Source organism: Mustela erminea, chromosome X (assembly GCF_009829155.1).
Source record: "Mustela erminea isolate mMusErm1 chromosome X, mMusErm1.Pri, whole genome shotgun sequence".
Lineage (NCBI taxonomy): Eukaryota > Metazoa > Chordata > Mammalia > Carnivora > Mustelidae > Mustela > Mustela erminea.
Genome location: NC_045635.1, coordinates 88,531,519 through 88,547,316, shown reverse-complemented (window position 1 = coordinate 88,547,316; position 15,798 = coordinate 88,531,519). Strand labels below are relative to the sequence as shown.

The following is a 15,798-nucleotide window of genomic DNA, read 5'->3' as shown; positions in this document are numbered from 1 at the left end:
TCAAGAAGGAAACAGTGGCCTTGAATGACACATTAGACCAGATAGACTTACCAGACATATCCAAAACATTCCATTCTAAAACAGTAGAATACACACTCTTTTCAAATGCACACAGACTATTTTCCAGAACAGATCATATAATTCATCCTGTGCATCTTTTCTATCCACAATGTTATGAAACTAGAAACCAACCACAAGAAAAAAAATCTTGAAAGAGCACAAATTCATGAAGGCTAAATAACATGCTACTAAACCATGAATGGATGAACCAAGAAATCAAACAAGAAATCAAAAAGTACATGGAAACAAATGAAAATGAAAACAGAGCTTGCTTTAGTAACACATATACTATAATTGGAATGATACAGAGAACATTAGCATGGCCTCTGTGTAAGGATGACACAGAAATAAAAAATACAATGGTCCAAAATATTTGGGATGCAGCAAAAGTGGTTCTAAGAGGGAAGTTTATGGCAACACAGGCTGGCCTACCTCAAGAAGCAAGAAAGGTCTCAAATAAACAACCTAAACTTACACCTAAAGGAGGCAGAAAAACTACACAGAACCAAAACCCAGAAAAAGGAAGAAAATAATAAAGATTAGAGCAATAATAAGTGATATAGAAACTAAGAAACAAGAGAACATATCAACAAAACCAAGAGGTGATTCTTTATAAGATCGACAAAATTGATAAAACTCTCATAAGATTCATTAAAAAAAGACACAGGACCAAGGTAAACAAAATTGTTAGTGAAAGAGAAGAAATAACAACTAACATCACAGAAATACAAACAATTGTAACACAATATTATGAAAACTCATATGCCAACAAATTTGACAATGTAGATGAAATAGATAAGTTTCTAGGGATATATAGCCTACAAAAACTAAAGCAGGAAGAAATAGAGAATTTGAATGAACTGATAATTGGCAAAGAAATTGGGTCAGTAACCCAAAGACTCGCCCAAAACAAAAGTCCAGGACCAGATGGCTTCATAGGGGAATTCTACTAAGCATTTAAAGAGTTAATACCTATTCTTAAACTATTACAAAAAATATAAGAGGAAGGGAAACTTCCAAATTCACCCTATGAGGCTAATATCACCCTGATACCTAAACCAGATTAAGACATCACAAAAACAGAACTACAGGCCAATACCACTCATGAATATAGATGCAAAAATCCTCAACAAAATATTAGCAAGCCAAATCCAACAATATATTAAAAATCATACATCAAAATAAAGGAGGATTTATTTCGAGGATGCAAGGGTAGTTTAACATTCACAAAACAACCAATTTAATATATCACATCAATAAGAGAAGGTATAAAAACCATGTGATCACTTTAATAGATACAGAAAAAGCATTTGGTGAACTACACCATTCATTCATAATAAAAACCCTCTGCAAAGTAGGTCTAGAGGGAACATAGCTCAACATAATAAAGGCCTTATATAAAAAAAACCCTTATATAAAAAATCAAGATAAAAAGTTTCAACAAAACTAAAAGGCAACCTACTGAATGAGAGAAGATATTCACAAATAACATATCTAATAAAGGGTTATCATCCAAAATACGAACTGTTACAACTCAATACCCAAAAACAGATAATATAATTGAAAAATGGGCATAACACATGAGCAGACATTTCTCCAAAGAAAATTCACAGATGGCCAGCAGACACATGAAAATATGTTCAATATCACTCATCATCAGGGAAATACAAATCAAAACTAATGAGATATCACCACAGCCCTGTCAGAATGGCTGAAATCAGGGCACCTGGGTGGCTCAGTGGGTTAAGCCTCTGCCTTTGGCTCAAGTCATGAACTCAGGGTCCTGAGATCAAGCCCCACATTGGGCTCTCTGCTGAACAGGGAGCCTGTTTCCCTCTCTCACTCTTTGCCTGATGTTCTGCCTACTTGTGATCTCTTTCTCTATCTCTGTCAAATAAATAAATAAAATCTTTAAAAAAAAGAATGGCTGAAATCAACAACACAGAAAAAGTAAGGGTTGATGAGGATTTGCAGAAAAAGGAACCCTCTTGTACCATTGGTGAGAAGGCAAATTGGTGCAGCCATTGTGGAAAAGAGTACAGAGGTTCCTCAAAAAATTAAAAATAGAACTACCCTATAACCCAGGAATCTCACTACTCATTATTTATCCAAAAATACAAAAACATTAACTCAAAATAATATATGCACCCCTATGTTTATGATAGCATTATTTACAATAGCCAAATTATGGAAACAGCCCATGTGTCCATTGACTGATGAATGGATAAAGTAGGTGTGGTATATATATATATATATCTGTACACACACACACACACACACACACACACACACACACTGGAATATTATTCAGTCATCAAAAAGAATGTGATCTTGCCATTTGTGACAACATGGATAGAATCACGGAGTATAATGTTGAGCAGAATAAACCAGAGAAAGACAAATAGCATATGATCTCACTCATATGTGGAATTTAAGAAACAAATGAGCAAAGGGAAAAAAAACAAAGACAAGGCAAGAAACATTCTTTTTTTTTTTTTCAGATTCTTAACTATAGAGAAAAAAGTGATGGTTAACAGAGGGGAGTTTATGGTAACACAGGGTGTTCTTGTAGGCAGCATGTGCTTGGGTCTTGTTATTTTATGCAACCTGACAATCTCTGCAAGTTATTTTATTTTATTTTTGTAATATTTTTGGTTTTAATTTTAAGACCTTTGAGACACTATTTTCCTTGGGGGAGATATGATATGATTGATACTATACATATGTGCAACTCTCTGAAAAACATTAGGAACATGGAATCCCCTAACATTAGATACTGAAAAATAGTTGAAGTTATCTGAAAAAATTCAAATAAGAACTATCAAGTCATTGCTTTAATTCCAAGAGTCAAAATATAATGAGTAAAACACTATTCAATGTATGCATTTTATGTGACAAAAACGATATTCAGCATATCTTTTTAAAAAATTAATTTATTTTTTTATTATGTTTAATTAGCCAACATATAGTACATCATTAGTTTCTGATGTAGTGTTCAACGACTCATTAGTAGAGAAAGGGGAACCCTATTACACTGTTGGCGGGAATGCAAGCTGGTACAGCCCCTCTGGAAAACAGTATGGAGGCTCCTAAAGAGGTTAAAAATAGAGCTAACCTATGACCCAGCAATTGCCCCTGAAGATACAGATGTAGTGAAAAGAAGGAGCACATGTACCTCCATGTTCATAGTAGCAATGTCTGCAATAGCCATACTGTGGAAGGAGCTGAGAGGTCCTTCAATGGATGAATGGGTAAAGAAGATGTGGCCCATGGAGTGGACTATAACAATGGAATATTACTCAGCCATCAGAAAGGATGAATACCTATCATTTGCATCGACATGGATGGAACAGGACGTGATTATGCTTAAGTGAAATAAGTCAAGCAGAGAAAGACAATTATCATATGGTTTCACTCACATGCAGAATCTAATGAATAGGACGGGGACCATAGCAGAAGGGAGGGAAAACTGACTGGGAAGAAATCAGAAAGGGAGACAAATTATAAGAGACTCTGGACTCCAGGAAAAAACTGAGGGTTACAGAAGTGAGGGGTGTGGGGGAGATGGGGTAAACGGGTGATGGGTATTATGGAGGGCAAATGTTGTGATAAGCATTGGATGTTATACAATCTCTGCATTTTAGTTGGGGTATTTAGATCATTAACATTCATGTAGTTTTTGATACAGTTAGGTTTAAGTCTATCATCTTGTTCTCGGTTTCTAATTGTCCAAATCCATTCCTTGTTCCCATTTTACTTTTATTCTGCCTTTTTCTTCAGATTATAGATGATTTTTCTTCAGATGATTTAATTTTAACTCCTTTGTTGTCTTCTTAGTTATAACTCTGTTTTGTTATTATTGTGATTGCTTTAGAGATTATAGTATGGATCTTTAACTTATCACGGTCTATATTCAAGTGATATACTATATCACATATATTTTAAGAAACTTATAATAGTATACTTTAATATCTCCCTTCCTAGTCTTTATTCTATTATTGTCATACATTTTATTTATACATATTTTATAAATCACAAAGATATTATTACCTTTGAATAAATAGTTATCTTTTAAAAATGATATATAAGTAGTAAGAAAAAAAATTTATATATTTACCCAAGTCAATATCATTTTTGGTGCTCTTTAAACCTTTTGTAGATCTAGATTTCCATTTGTTATTTTTTTAATTATTTAAATATAATTTAGTTAACGTATATAATATTATTAGTTTCAGAAGTAGAATTTAGCGATTCATCAGTTATATATAACATCCAGTGCTCATTACATCAAGTGCCCTCCTTAATGCCCATCACCCAGATACCCCATCCTCCCATCCCCCTCCCCTCCAACAACTCTCAGTTTGTTTCTTAAGGTTAAGAGGCTCTTACAGTTTCCCTCCCCTTCTGTTTTTATCTTATCAATTTCTTTTGACCTGAAAACTTCCTTTAGCATTTTTTATAGTGTGGGTTTCCTGGTGATAAATTCTCTTCCTATTAAAAGGCTTTTTGCTGTGTATAGAATGCTTGTTGAAATTTTTAAAAAAATACTTTACAGGCATTACTACACCATTTCCTCACATGTTTCCAATCAGAAATTTGATGTCATCTTCTCTTTGTTCCTCTGTATGCAATATAAGTTTTCACCACCTCTGTCTACTTTTAAGATTATTCTTTATCACTTAATGTGAGCAATTACGTTAGTATATACCTTGTTGAAATTTATACTTTTATGTTTTGGGTTTGTTAAGACACTTGGATCCATGGATTCAAATTTACATCAAATTTGCAAAAAAAAAAATCAGCTATTGTTTCTTCAAATATATTTCTGTCCCCACTTCAAAAACTCTAATTACATATATATTTTGCAGCTTGAAGTTGTCAAACAGATGAATGATGCTCTTTTCATTTTTTTTTTAGATTTTTTTCCTCTGTGTTTCATTTTGGATACTTTATTGCTATATCCTCAAAGTTACTACGTTTTCTTCTGCCAAGTCTAATCTACCATCAATCCCATTAAGTGTCTTTTGTTTGTTTGTTTGTGCATATTTATTTTGGTTTGGTGTTTGTGGTCTTTAAATAGACTTTATTTTCAAAAATAATTTTAGATTCACAAAAGAATTCAGCAGAATGCAGAGTCCCCTGTCCTCCCATAGTTACAATTTATTTATCCAGTCACTTAACGAAAGACATCTTGGTTGCTTCCAAGTTTTGGAAACCATGAAGAAAGGTACTATAAATATCTGTATACTGGTTTTTGTGTGAACATAAGTTTTCAGCTCATTTGTGTAAATACGAAGGAGCATGACTGCTGGATTGCATGGTAAGAGTATGTTTAGTTTTCTAAGCAACTGCTGAGCTGTTTTCCAAAACGATTTTTATCATTTTGCATTCCTACAGCCAAGAGATGAGAGTTTCTTTTGCTTCATATTTTCTCCAGGATTTGGTGTTGTCAATGTTTTAAATTTTTTCCTTTCTAATAGGCATGTAGTGGTGTCTTCATTACTTTAGTTTGCAATTCCCTAAAGACATACTGATGTTGAGCATCTTTTCATATACTTATTTGCCATCTGTTAATCTTCTTTGATGAGGTGTTTTGTCCAGTTTTAAAAATTGTATTGTTCATTTTCTCATTATTGAGTTTTTAAAATGATTTTATTTATTTATTTGACAGAGATCACAAGTAGGCAGAGAGCCAGGCAGAGACAGAGCGAGAGGAGGAAGGAGGCTCCCCATGGAGCAGAAAGCCCAATGTGGGGCTCGATCCCAGGACCCTGGGATTGTGCCGAAGCCAGAGGCTTTAACACACTGAGCCACCCAGGCACTCCATCTCATTATTGAGTTTTAAGACTGCTTTGTATATTTTGGATAATAGTTCTTTATCAGATATATCTGTTGCAAATATTTTCTTCCAATATGTGACTTGCCTTTTTATTCTCTTGATAATGACTTTTGCAGAGAAGTACATTTTAATTTTAATGAATTCCAGCTTATCTATCTGGATATTTATTTATTTCATTTATTTATTTCATATGATTATCATGTGATTATTTATTTCATGCCTTTGGTATTGTATGTATAAAGTTATCTCCATACCATAGTCATGTAGATTTTCTTCTACGTTATCTTTTAGGATTTTTATAGCTTTGTATTTTTCATTTGGCTCTATGATTAAATTTGAGTTAATTTTAAATCTAGATTCATTTATTTTTGCATTTCAGTGTCCATTTTTTACAGCACCATCTTTTGAAAATACCATCTTTTCTCCATTGTACTGCTTTTTGTATTGCTCCTTTCTCAAAATTTAGTTCACTGTATGTATGGGGGTTTATTTCTGGACTCCCTGTTTCACTGATAACTTTTTCTATTCTTTCATGGATAGCACAGTTTCTTGAGTACTGAAGCTTTATACAGTCTTGAAATTTGGTAGTTTCAGTCCTCCAACTTTGTTCAATATTGTGTTGCCCCTCCACATAAAATTAGGATAATTTTGCTGATATTCACAAAGTAACTTACTGGGATTTTGATTTGGGATCCATATTTTTCATCTCAAACATGGTAATTTTCACCTGTAGACCTTCAATTTCCAGTTTTAAAAGTATCTTCCATATCTCTACCTAACTGAACGTATGGGATATAGATATAATAATTTTTCTAGTGTCAATTCTGAGTTAGTTTGGATGTACTCATTATTCTCCTCATTATGGATTGTGTTTTACTAGGCCATTGAATGTCTAATTAATTATTAAATGGATGTTGGTTTTACAGTTTATCTTGGTGGATGATGGATATTTCATTTCTGTACATACTCTTGAATTTGCTCTAATACACATTTAAGTTACTTGGAGACATTTTGATTATTTCAGAAATTGCTTTTGTGATTCCATATGGTGGATTTGGAGGTATCCTCCATCTAGAGCTAATCGTTTCTTGTTCCTGAGGCAAGACTTTCCTGTGTATTCAGCTGAATAACCAGTAATTGTAAGTTTTTCCAGTCTGACTGGTGGGAACATGTATTTATTCCTTTTCCCATGTGAGTACCGGAAAAGTATCCTCTAATATTTCCAGTTTTTTCCCCTGCCAGCCTGGGGTAGTTTCATGTACATGTTCTGGTTATTATTCTTAATATTCAAGGGACTTTCTACAGAATTAGTATCTTCTCTCTGTGGATATTTCTCTTCTTGTGTATTTTGTACACTACAATCTGTAGTCACCCTGGTTTCCTCAGATGCTTGGCTCCACCTCTTACTCATGAAGCCCACTGAGCTCCACCTCAGTTCCTTCTCTCTGTACCATTACCAGGAAACATTTCTAAAATTAGAAATTCAAATTTTTGTAGCTATACTACTGCTAAGATTTTCAATCTGTGTGTTAGTTTTCTAAATTGTTTTTCCCAAGGAATTTGTGCATTTCTATGTCTATATGTTATAGAATTTATTGGCATAAAATTGTTCCTAGTTTCTCTTCTTATTTGAGTGCTTAAAGAATTTGTAGAAATATCCCCTGTTTCATGCCTGATATTGGTAAATAGTATTTTCTGTCTTCCATAATTATTCAAGCAGGGCTTAATGAATTTTATTTATGTTCTCAAGAAAAACAAATAATGTTAGCTTATCAGAAAACTGATAATGTTTTTTATTAGCTCTATAATGTCTTTTTTTACACTAACTCTGGTATTAATTTCTTTTCTTTATCTAGTTTCTTAATGTGCACAATTAGATTATTGATTTTAAACCTCTCTGCCATTACTTTATTTAAAAGAATGTTTAGGGTTATTCTGTTCATGTGTTGTAGTATGTACTTTCATCAACTCTATAGTGTTAGCCTTAATATTATCCCTATCCAACAGATAAGAAAGCTACATTTACAGAATGTTAAAATTACACTAAGTTATATAGCTTGTAAGTTGCATCTCTGACACTGAAAGACACATCTGTCTTTTTTTTTCTGCTGGAAACCTTAAACATCCAACTACTTCGCCATATTGCTCTCTTGTCAAACTCTAGAGGCTCAATAATGATCCTTAATATTTGTCTTCTATTTATTGCCACTAAAAACATAATGATGACCTTCATTAATTTTGGTTTCAGGTTTTTAAGATAATTTAATTTTGAGAGAGAGTGCTCATGTGAGCAAGGATGAACTGGCGGAGGAGCAGGGGGAGAAGCAGACTCCCTGTTTAGCAGGGAACCCAATGGAAGACTTAATCCCAGGACCCTGGGATCCTGACCTGAGCCGGGGCTTAACTAAGACACCAAGGCGCCCGATGGTTTCAGGTTTAATTCTGATCCGGAGTGGCCTTCTCTTGTGTCATCTGGGAAACAGAAAGTCTTCTTCTTGTAATAGAGAACTTAGAAATGAACATAGAAGATTCTCCCACCTTGCTTTTTAATCCAAGAAAGCTGTGCATATTACAGCTCTCTCTTTCTAACCTAAATAATCTAATATTACAGAGACTGTGTTTTACTCTATGCAGTAATGATGTGTTTATCAGGTCCTCATCAGCCTTACATATATTTTATTGTTTGAGTCATTGTTTATTACCATTCTAAAATAACTATCTCTGAACATCCCCACCTACTGGCAGTATGTAGGGGCTTCCTTTGCTTTAGGACCATAATTCCCATAATCTTAAATAATTTCTGTGGTCACTAGGGCACAGGGCATTTTGTCAAAAATGGATGTCTTTCCAAGAATCATTTTTATGTACATCCTCATGTACTGCCATCCTCATGTACATTGTTCCAAAAAGTGCCTTTGGAAACAGCTGTGAACTAACTATTGACTTTGGAAACAGCTCACTGTGTTGTTTGCCTTTCTCTATATTTTCTAATATTATTCTAAGGTGACCAAGACTCCCTGTGCACTCCATCGGCACAGACATTCCAGCCCAAGGGACTGTTGTTACCAGAAAATCTCCATTGTTACTTGGAGGATATTTATCATGATTAGAAACTGATTTCCATATATTACTTAGATATTATCTTTTCATTAAAATCATATCTATCATTATCTAATATTTTTTCTACCATGTCATTCATTCATTCATTCATTCATTGTTTCATTCATTCCTAGCATTGTGAGGAATAATAGTGCTATTTTAAGCCTGTGACTCTGAGGATAAACTTACTGTGCCTATGAAAGAAGGTAATCTTTCAACTGATGTGGCCAATTTTTACACTGACAGCATGTAGTGTATTATGCCTGGAAATGAGATACTGAGCAGAAGTATGGACAGCCAAAAAGTGATTAATATCAGGATTTGATAGTAAGATTTTAGGTGACTCACAATTCAGTTTGTGGTTTTGTTTGGAAGAGGAGGGAGGCAGTCTGAGCTTTCTAGCATATGATTGAGATCTGAGGCATTTACTGAAGATAATCAGAGGTTTCTCAGATCTGTTTGCATTTTCTCCATCTTTGAGACTTATTTTCCTTATCTACCAAACTCTCAAGTCAACCAAGTGATGGGTGTATATTTGGGGCTATGTTGTCTTTGAGATTATGAATGAATGTAGTATCAGTTATGCTAGTCTCTAAGGAAGTTATATTATAAGACTAGAATCCCAGTAGTTTGTGTTTTTGAAAGGAAACCAAATTTGCCACACACCCTATACTAACTACCTATCTAAACCATTATATGAAGTTTTCCCCTCCACACTGTACCTTGTTGAGCTTCTTGTCTTTAACAATGTCTATTCAATCCTTATATTGGAAGGAGGTGTAGGTGGCTGAAGCATGGATTATGGTTCTCAGTGTGAAAATCAATTTTCACATTTTGATGACCACAGAAAGCTGTCAACAGTTCAAACATCATGGTGACCTCCGGGTTTCTATGACAATTGGGATACACACAATTTTGTCATGGAATAGAACCATTTAGCAAGGATGTTTACAAGAAGGAAATAAATGCCTATTAAACTTTAGGGTCTGCCATAGCAAATATTCTGGGTCTAAGAAATACTGCTTCCAGTAAAGTAATCAGGATGGGTTCTAGTGAACCTGAAGCTACAACTACTACCTGGCCACTGTAGTCTCTTCATGGCAGTGGGTTAGCAGGCAAAGAAAGGAGTTTTTATAGTAGTGGGGCAAGTTGACTCTGATTACCATGCAGAGATATAAACTGTTGCTACATAATTAGGATAGGGAGGAGTATGTCTGAACCCAGATGATTCATCAGGAATTCTTTTTTTTTTTTTTTTTTTTTTGGTGCTTCTTGCTCAGTAACAGCAGTAAATGGAATCAGTATAAAATAAGAGTTGATTTCTTCATAATTTTAAGAATTGTTTACACTTCAGATCTTGGCTAAGTGGGGTTGATTGCAACAAAAAAAGTCTTGGACTCTTGACTTGGTAATCATTCTAGGAAGACTGCCTGCATGCTTGGTCCTTAAAAATTGTGGCCCTTTAAAAGAAATATCTCTTTATTCATTCTTTGGAGACTTCAAGTAAATTTAGCACTGTTCATTAAACACCTTCGAGCTCTGGTTTTTAATATCTATTCGACTCTCTGTTCTGACTGCATTCATTTCAGTTGTATTTTTTCTAAATAGCTTTGATAATGTTAAAATGTCCAAATTCTCTTTCCTTCTCTTCTGGTAGGTTTTTACAAGTGCTGAGATCTGAAATACACAATTTTTTTTTATTATGCTGTCACTATTGGCACAAGTCATCTCAAAGTGGACCTCAGGAAACAATTTACCCTTGGCCCAGAGTGCCTCCTCATTGGAACACTTTAGCCTTTCTGGCAATAGAATTAAAAGGACAGGACATGCATGGACTTAAAAGGTAATCCAGCCCTCTGAGGTCTGAAAAGGAAGAGAGAAAAGACCCAAACTCTAGAAGCTGAGGGTCTTCAAAAGTCAGTGGACCCCCAGGCATGTCAATTCTTATCTCTCAGCAAATGAGCTTAGAGCTTGCAAAGAGGGAAACATTCCTTTGTTGACTCTTTGAAGCTTTGCCTCCTGTTAACCACCCAAAGGATTGGTTCCCACCTTGTCTAACACTGCCTCAGGCACAGCCTCAATTGGCTGCTCCTTGCAGCCCGCCCTCTCCCCCCACTCACCGGGTCCTTCCGGCAGTAGGGCCTCCACAGACACCTTACTAGACTGTTGTATCCTATGCCACCATTTTCTCCGCTGCCTCTACCACCTCCCAGGAGACACCGCTGCCAACAGCCTCAGCTCAGCAGCAATCTCCTCCACAACTGCCATCTTTGCCACCTTTGTTAAGTAGCCAGATCACATCTGCAGTTGAGGCACTGAGTGGTCTATCTCTTCTGCCATGTCTGCTACAGAGAATCAAGGTCCAATCCCAGGTGGCCAGAAGAGAGGCGTGGGGGAGAAGAGGCAGGACCCTGGATCCATCAGGGACGGTACAGCACCTGCAGAATGTGGGGCTGTAATCACAAGGGCTGCAGCCCCTAGGGATTTCCAGGCAGTTGTTCCAGGCAATTGGGAGGAGGAGGGTGGGCAGTGGTCTGCTCAACCTGTAGTCCAGGGAAACTGGGATGTACAGCAACTAGAAGAGGAGTGGGAGGAAAGAAGAGGAAAAGGAAGAGGAAGTGGAGGAAGAGGAGGAGGAGGAGGATGAAGACGAAAGAGAAAGAGGTGGAGAAGAGGAGGGAGGAGATGTGGAAGGAGGCAGAGAAGAGGAGGAGAATGAGGAAGAGGAGGCGGATGACAGCTTTGAGGAAGAGGATGAGAATTACATGGACAAAGAAGAAGAGACTGGTAAGGAATATGCAGAAGTTGTTCTGGACATCTGTCAGTTTACCATGGACATAATTTTGGCCCCTAGGCATAACTGGGACCCCTGCTCTTCCACACTGTGTCCACGATAACCGTAATCTGGTTTAGCCACACACAGGCTGAGTGGTGGTTAGACACCGCTCCTGGGAGCCCAATGACCCTGGAGAAGAACTGGTGCCTCTGGAGAGGGAGGACCCAGAAGAGGTCCCAGGAGCCAAGGTCTAGGAGGGAAGATACCGGTAGAGGGAACCTGATCCTGGGTGCTGGAGGAACCAGCAGAGAGGGCTACATCCCAGAAGACAGAGGAACCAGTGGAGGTCAAGTTGGGGGAGGGTGAAGTACTGAATGATGCTGCCATTTTCTGGGAAAGCTGGGGCCTATGCACCCAAGGAGATGGATATGGTGAATGGAGGCAATATCTTCAAGCTCTTGTAGCCTTTGTTGTTATAGTTGGCTTACTTTTAGGCCACTTGTAGTGCTTGCCTCCAGCGATTAACCAACAGGTCAGCGCTTTCAAAAAACTTCAGGCTGAATGTACCCAATTCCATAAGAACTTTTACAGTCTTGACAAAAAGTATGAGTTTTACCAGCCTCTCTTTGATAAGAGAGCTGAGATTTGAGATCATCAATGCAATTCATGAACCTAAAGGTGAATGTCATTGGGAAGTAGGAGTTCAGGAAGGTGTGGGGGAGAAAATGGAAAGTGAGCCTGAAGGAAAAGAGAAAACACATATTTTCCAATGAAGTTCTGAAAAAAACATACAAAACACAATGAGGACCAAGTGGTTCTGGTCCCTTCTCACAAGAACCAGAAATAATCAGCAGTAGAGAGATTGAGATCTACTAGAAATAGGGGGAAAAACTTGCTGAGAAAGCTATCAAGCAGCAGAAATCTGAAGGCCATGGGAGTGTTATCAAACATTAGCAACATGCCTAGCTATTCTTTTTCTTTTCTTTCTTTTTTTAAAAACATATTTCTATTTTACAGGTACTCCTGAGGGCAGAGTACTGTATGTCATTACTGACTTTAAGTTGGGATATTTTTTTCCACCACCTTCTGGCCTCAAAGTCAACATCATTATTCACTAAAGCAACTGAATAGCAGTATGAAAACTCAGATAAAGAGGCCCAAGAAGCTGGAGGCGAGGAGAAGGAAGTGGAAGAGGATGAAAATGAAGAACCAGGATAAAGACAAAATGGATATGGACTCAGCAGAGGGTGGCTGTGTAAAATCCAGGTTTTAGTGTAGAACCTTGAGTATTAATTAACCATTTCTGATATACACTTGTTACTAACAGCTTTATGTTTTTAAAATTTTTCTATAAACTAAATAAGAAAAAAATTGTTGAAATTTAGTTTAAAAAACAATTAAATGTTAATAATATACTTATATACTAGATAGTATAAAAATCAGTATATTCTGAAATGTACTTCATTCATAGCAGCACATCTTCTGTCCTGTAGCTTTAAGACTACTACAGATGGTTTCACTTATTTGTGGAGCATAACAAATAGCATGGAGGATGTGGGGAGTTAGAGAGGAGAAGGGAGTTGGGAGAAATTGGAAGGGGAGGTGAATCATGAGAGACTAGGGACTCTGAAAAACAATCTGAGGGGTTTGAAGTGGCGGGAGTGTGGGAGGTTTGGGTACCAGGTGGTGGGTATTATAGAGGGCACGGATTGCATGGAGCACTGGGTGTGGTGCAAAAATAATGAATACTGTTATGCTGAAAATAAATTAAAAATAAATTTAAAATACAAACCATAAGTGACTCTTAATCTCACAAAACAAACTGAGGGTTGCTGGGGGGAGGGGGGTTGGGAGAAGGGGGTGGGATTATGGACACTGGGGAGGGTATGTGCTTTGGTGAGTGCTGTGAAGTGTGTAAACCTGGTGATTCACAGACCTGTACCCCTGGGGATAAAAACATATGTTTATAAAAAATAAAAAATTAATAAATAAATAAATAAATAAATAAAATAAAAATAAACAAATAAATAAATAAACCTCAAATGAGGTAGCTCATGTAAAACATTAAAAAAAATAAAAACATCCTACTCTTTCAAAAAAAATACTACAGATGGTGGTCACCTGGGTGGCTCAGTGGGTTACGTCTCTGTCTTCGGCTCAGGTCATGATCCCAGGGTCCTGGGATCGAGCCCCGCATTGGGCTCTCTGCTCAGTAGGGAGTCTGTTTCCCCCTCTCTCTTTGCCTGCCTCTCTGCCTACTTGTGATCTGTCTGTCAAATAAATAAATAAAAATCTTAAAAAAAAATACTACAGATGGGGAATTTATCAAATCTTGTATTAGAGATCATTTTTTTTTAAAGAAAATAGTCACCAGAAGAAGTAGCTAAAGCAGATATACCATGCACTAACTGTGCCTTCATCACTTGGCCACAGTCTCCTATAATAACAATGCCTTTGAGAAGGTGACTCTTTACAAAAGTAGTAGAGTTAAGGATTTCATGAATAACTCACAAATATTAGTTCAATTTAGGTTTTTGTATTTCATATGACATTCAAAAGAAAATAAAATCTGTCCTAGTAAGATTTTTTATCACTGAATTGGTAATTAAGCCTCAGCTTATATTTCCTCCATTCATCCATTTCTGTCTTTCTCTCTCCTTCTTTCCCTCTCTCTCTTTCTTTCTGTCTCTCTTTCTGAATTTCACAACTATAGACGTTTGCTAACAGCCTCATCCTCATTTTAAAGATATGGAAACTGGAGGTTTGGGAGTATAAGGGATGTATGCTTTGTGTAAAGAGCGCAGGCTTCTAAGGTAGAAAGATTTATTTAAATCACAGAGTGGTCTTTAAAGGAAGAAAAAACAAAACATTTATAGTGGTGGGCAAGATGAAGTCAAGGTTGGTGTGATCAAATGATTGAAGCATGTGCATCCTGCTATTAAGGGTCTGAGTTACAAGAAGAAACCATTTCATTCTCTCCTTGAGACAACAGATGTACATAGGGTTGACTTGACTCTTCTATTAGAAAGTTACTGGTACATGTTTGTGGTATAGAATTGTTAACTGACTCTTGTTCCATCCCACAGCTGGAAAGCATAGAACAAAATGGATTGAGAAGGAAGAAATGGATTTATTTTTCACAGATATTCTAGTTTTCAGTAGTCAAAACCACTAGTTTTATTTCAAAGTTAATCATCCCATGATGATATTAACTGACATCTGACTTTACTCTTACCTTTTACAGATATATTTGACAGCATTGGTTTACATTAAAAATAAAAGCTTCTTTGAAATAAATAAGCTGCAGAATCTTTTGTTACATAAATGACACTGACTCAGACCTTTGTAACTTTTCTATTTGTTTTGGCCCACCTTACTGTCTTTTGAGAGGAATCTCTTTCAACTATTTGGTAAGACTATTTAAAATTTTTTTATTATAGTCTCAAATAAATTAAAATGTAAATTATAAACAATTTGTGTAATGGCAGGGATGGCAGTCTAGCCTCTACTGCATTTTATTGAAAGAACCTAGGTAGGCTGGAGACCAAAATGGTGCTGCTGAGTTGCTGTGGACCAGCAGCATCAGTATTTCCTGAGAACTCATTAGAAATACAAATTCTCAGACCCTACTTCAGATATGCTGAGTCAGAAATTCTGAAGGTAGGCTCTTAGCCATCAAGATTTTAAAAGTCCTTCAGCTGCTTCTGAAGTACACTAAAGTTTAGGAACCACTGGTTTAAAGCAATGTGGGATATTTCAAGTTTCACCTACAGCAGGGACCAGCCTTATTTTACAGACTCAGGACTGTTAACTGTATAATAATATGTATTATATTAATTGTATAATATAAATTATAATAAAATTATATATAATATAAGCATAATATAATATAAATTGTAATTATACATGATAGTCATATATAATATATAAATATAAAATATATTTATATACATAAAATATATTTTACATATTTGTATACTCTATATACTATATATTAGCTTAGTTTTTGTTAATATATATATTA

At 36.1% G+C, this 15,798-nt stretch overlaps 1 non-coding gene across 1 annotated transcript; it reads left to right on the top strand.

The window, feature by feature from the left end:
- Positions 1-328: 328 nt before the first annotated feature.
- LOC116583776 lies at positions 329-435 on the top strand. The gene has a single exon (XR_004282888.1). It is a non-coding gene; the product is annotated as a U6 spliceosomal RNA (small nuclear RNA).
- The last annotated feature ends 15,363 nt before the right edge of the window (positions 436-15,798 follow it).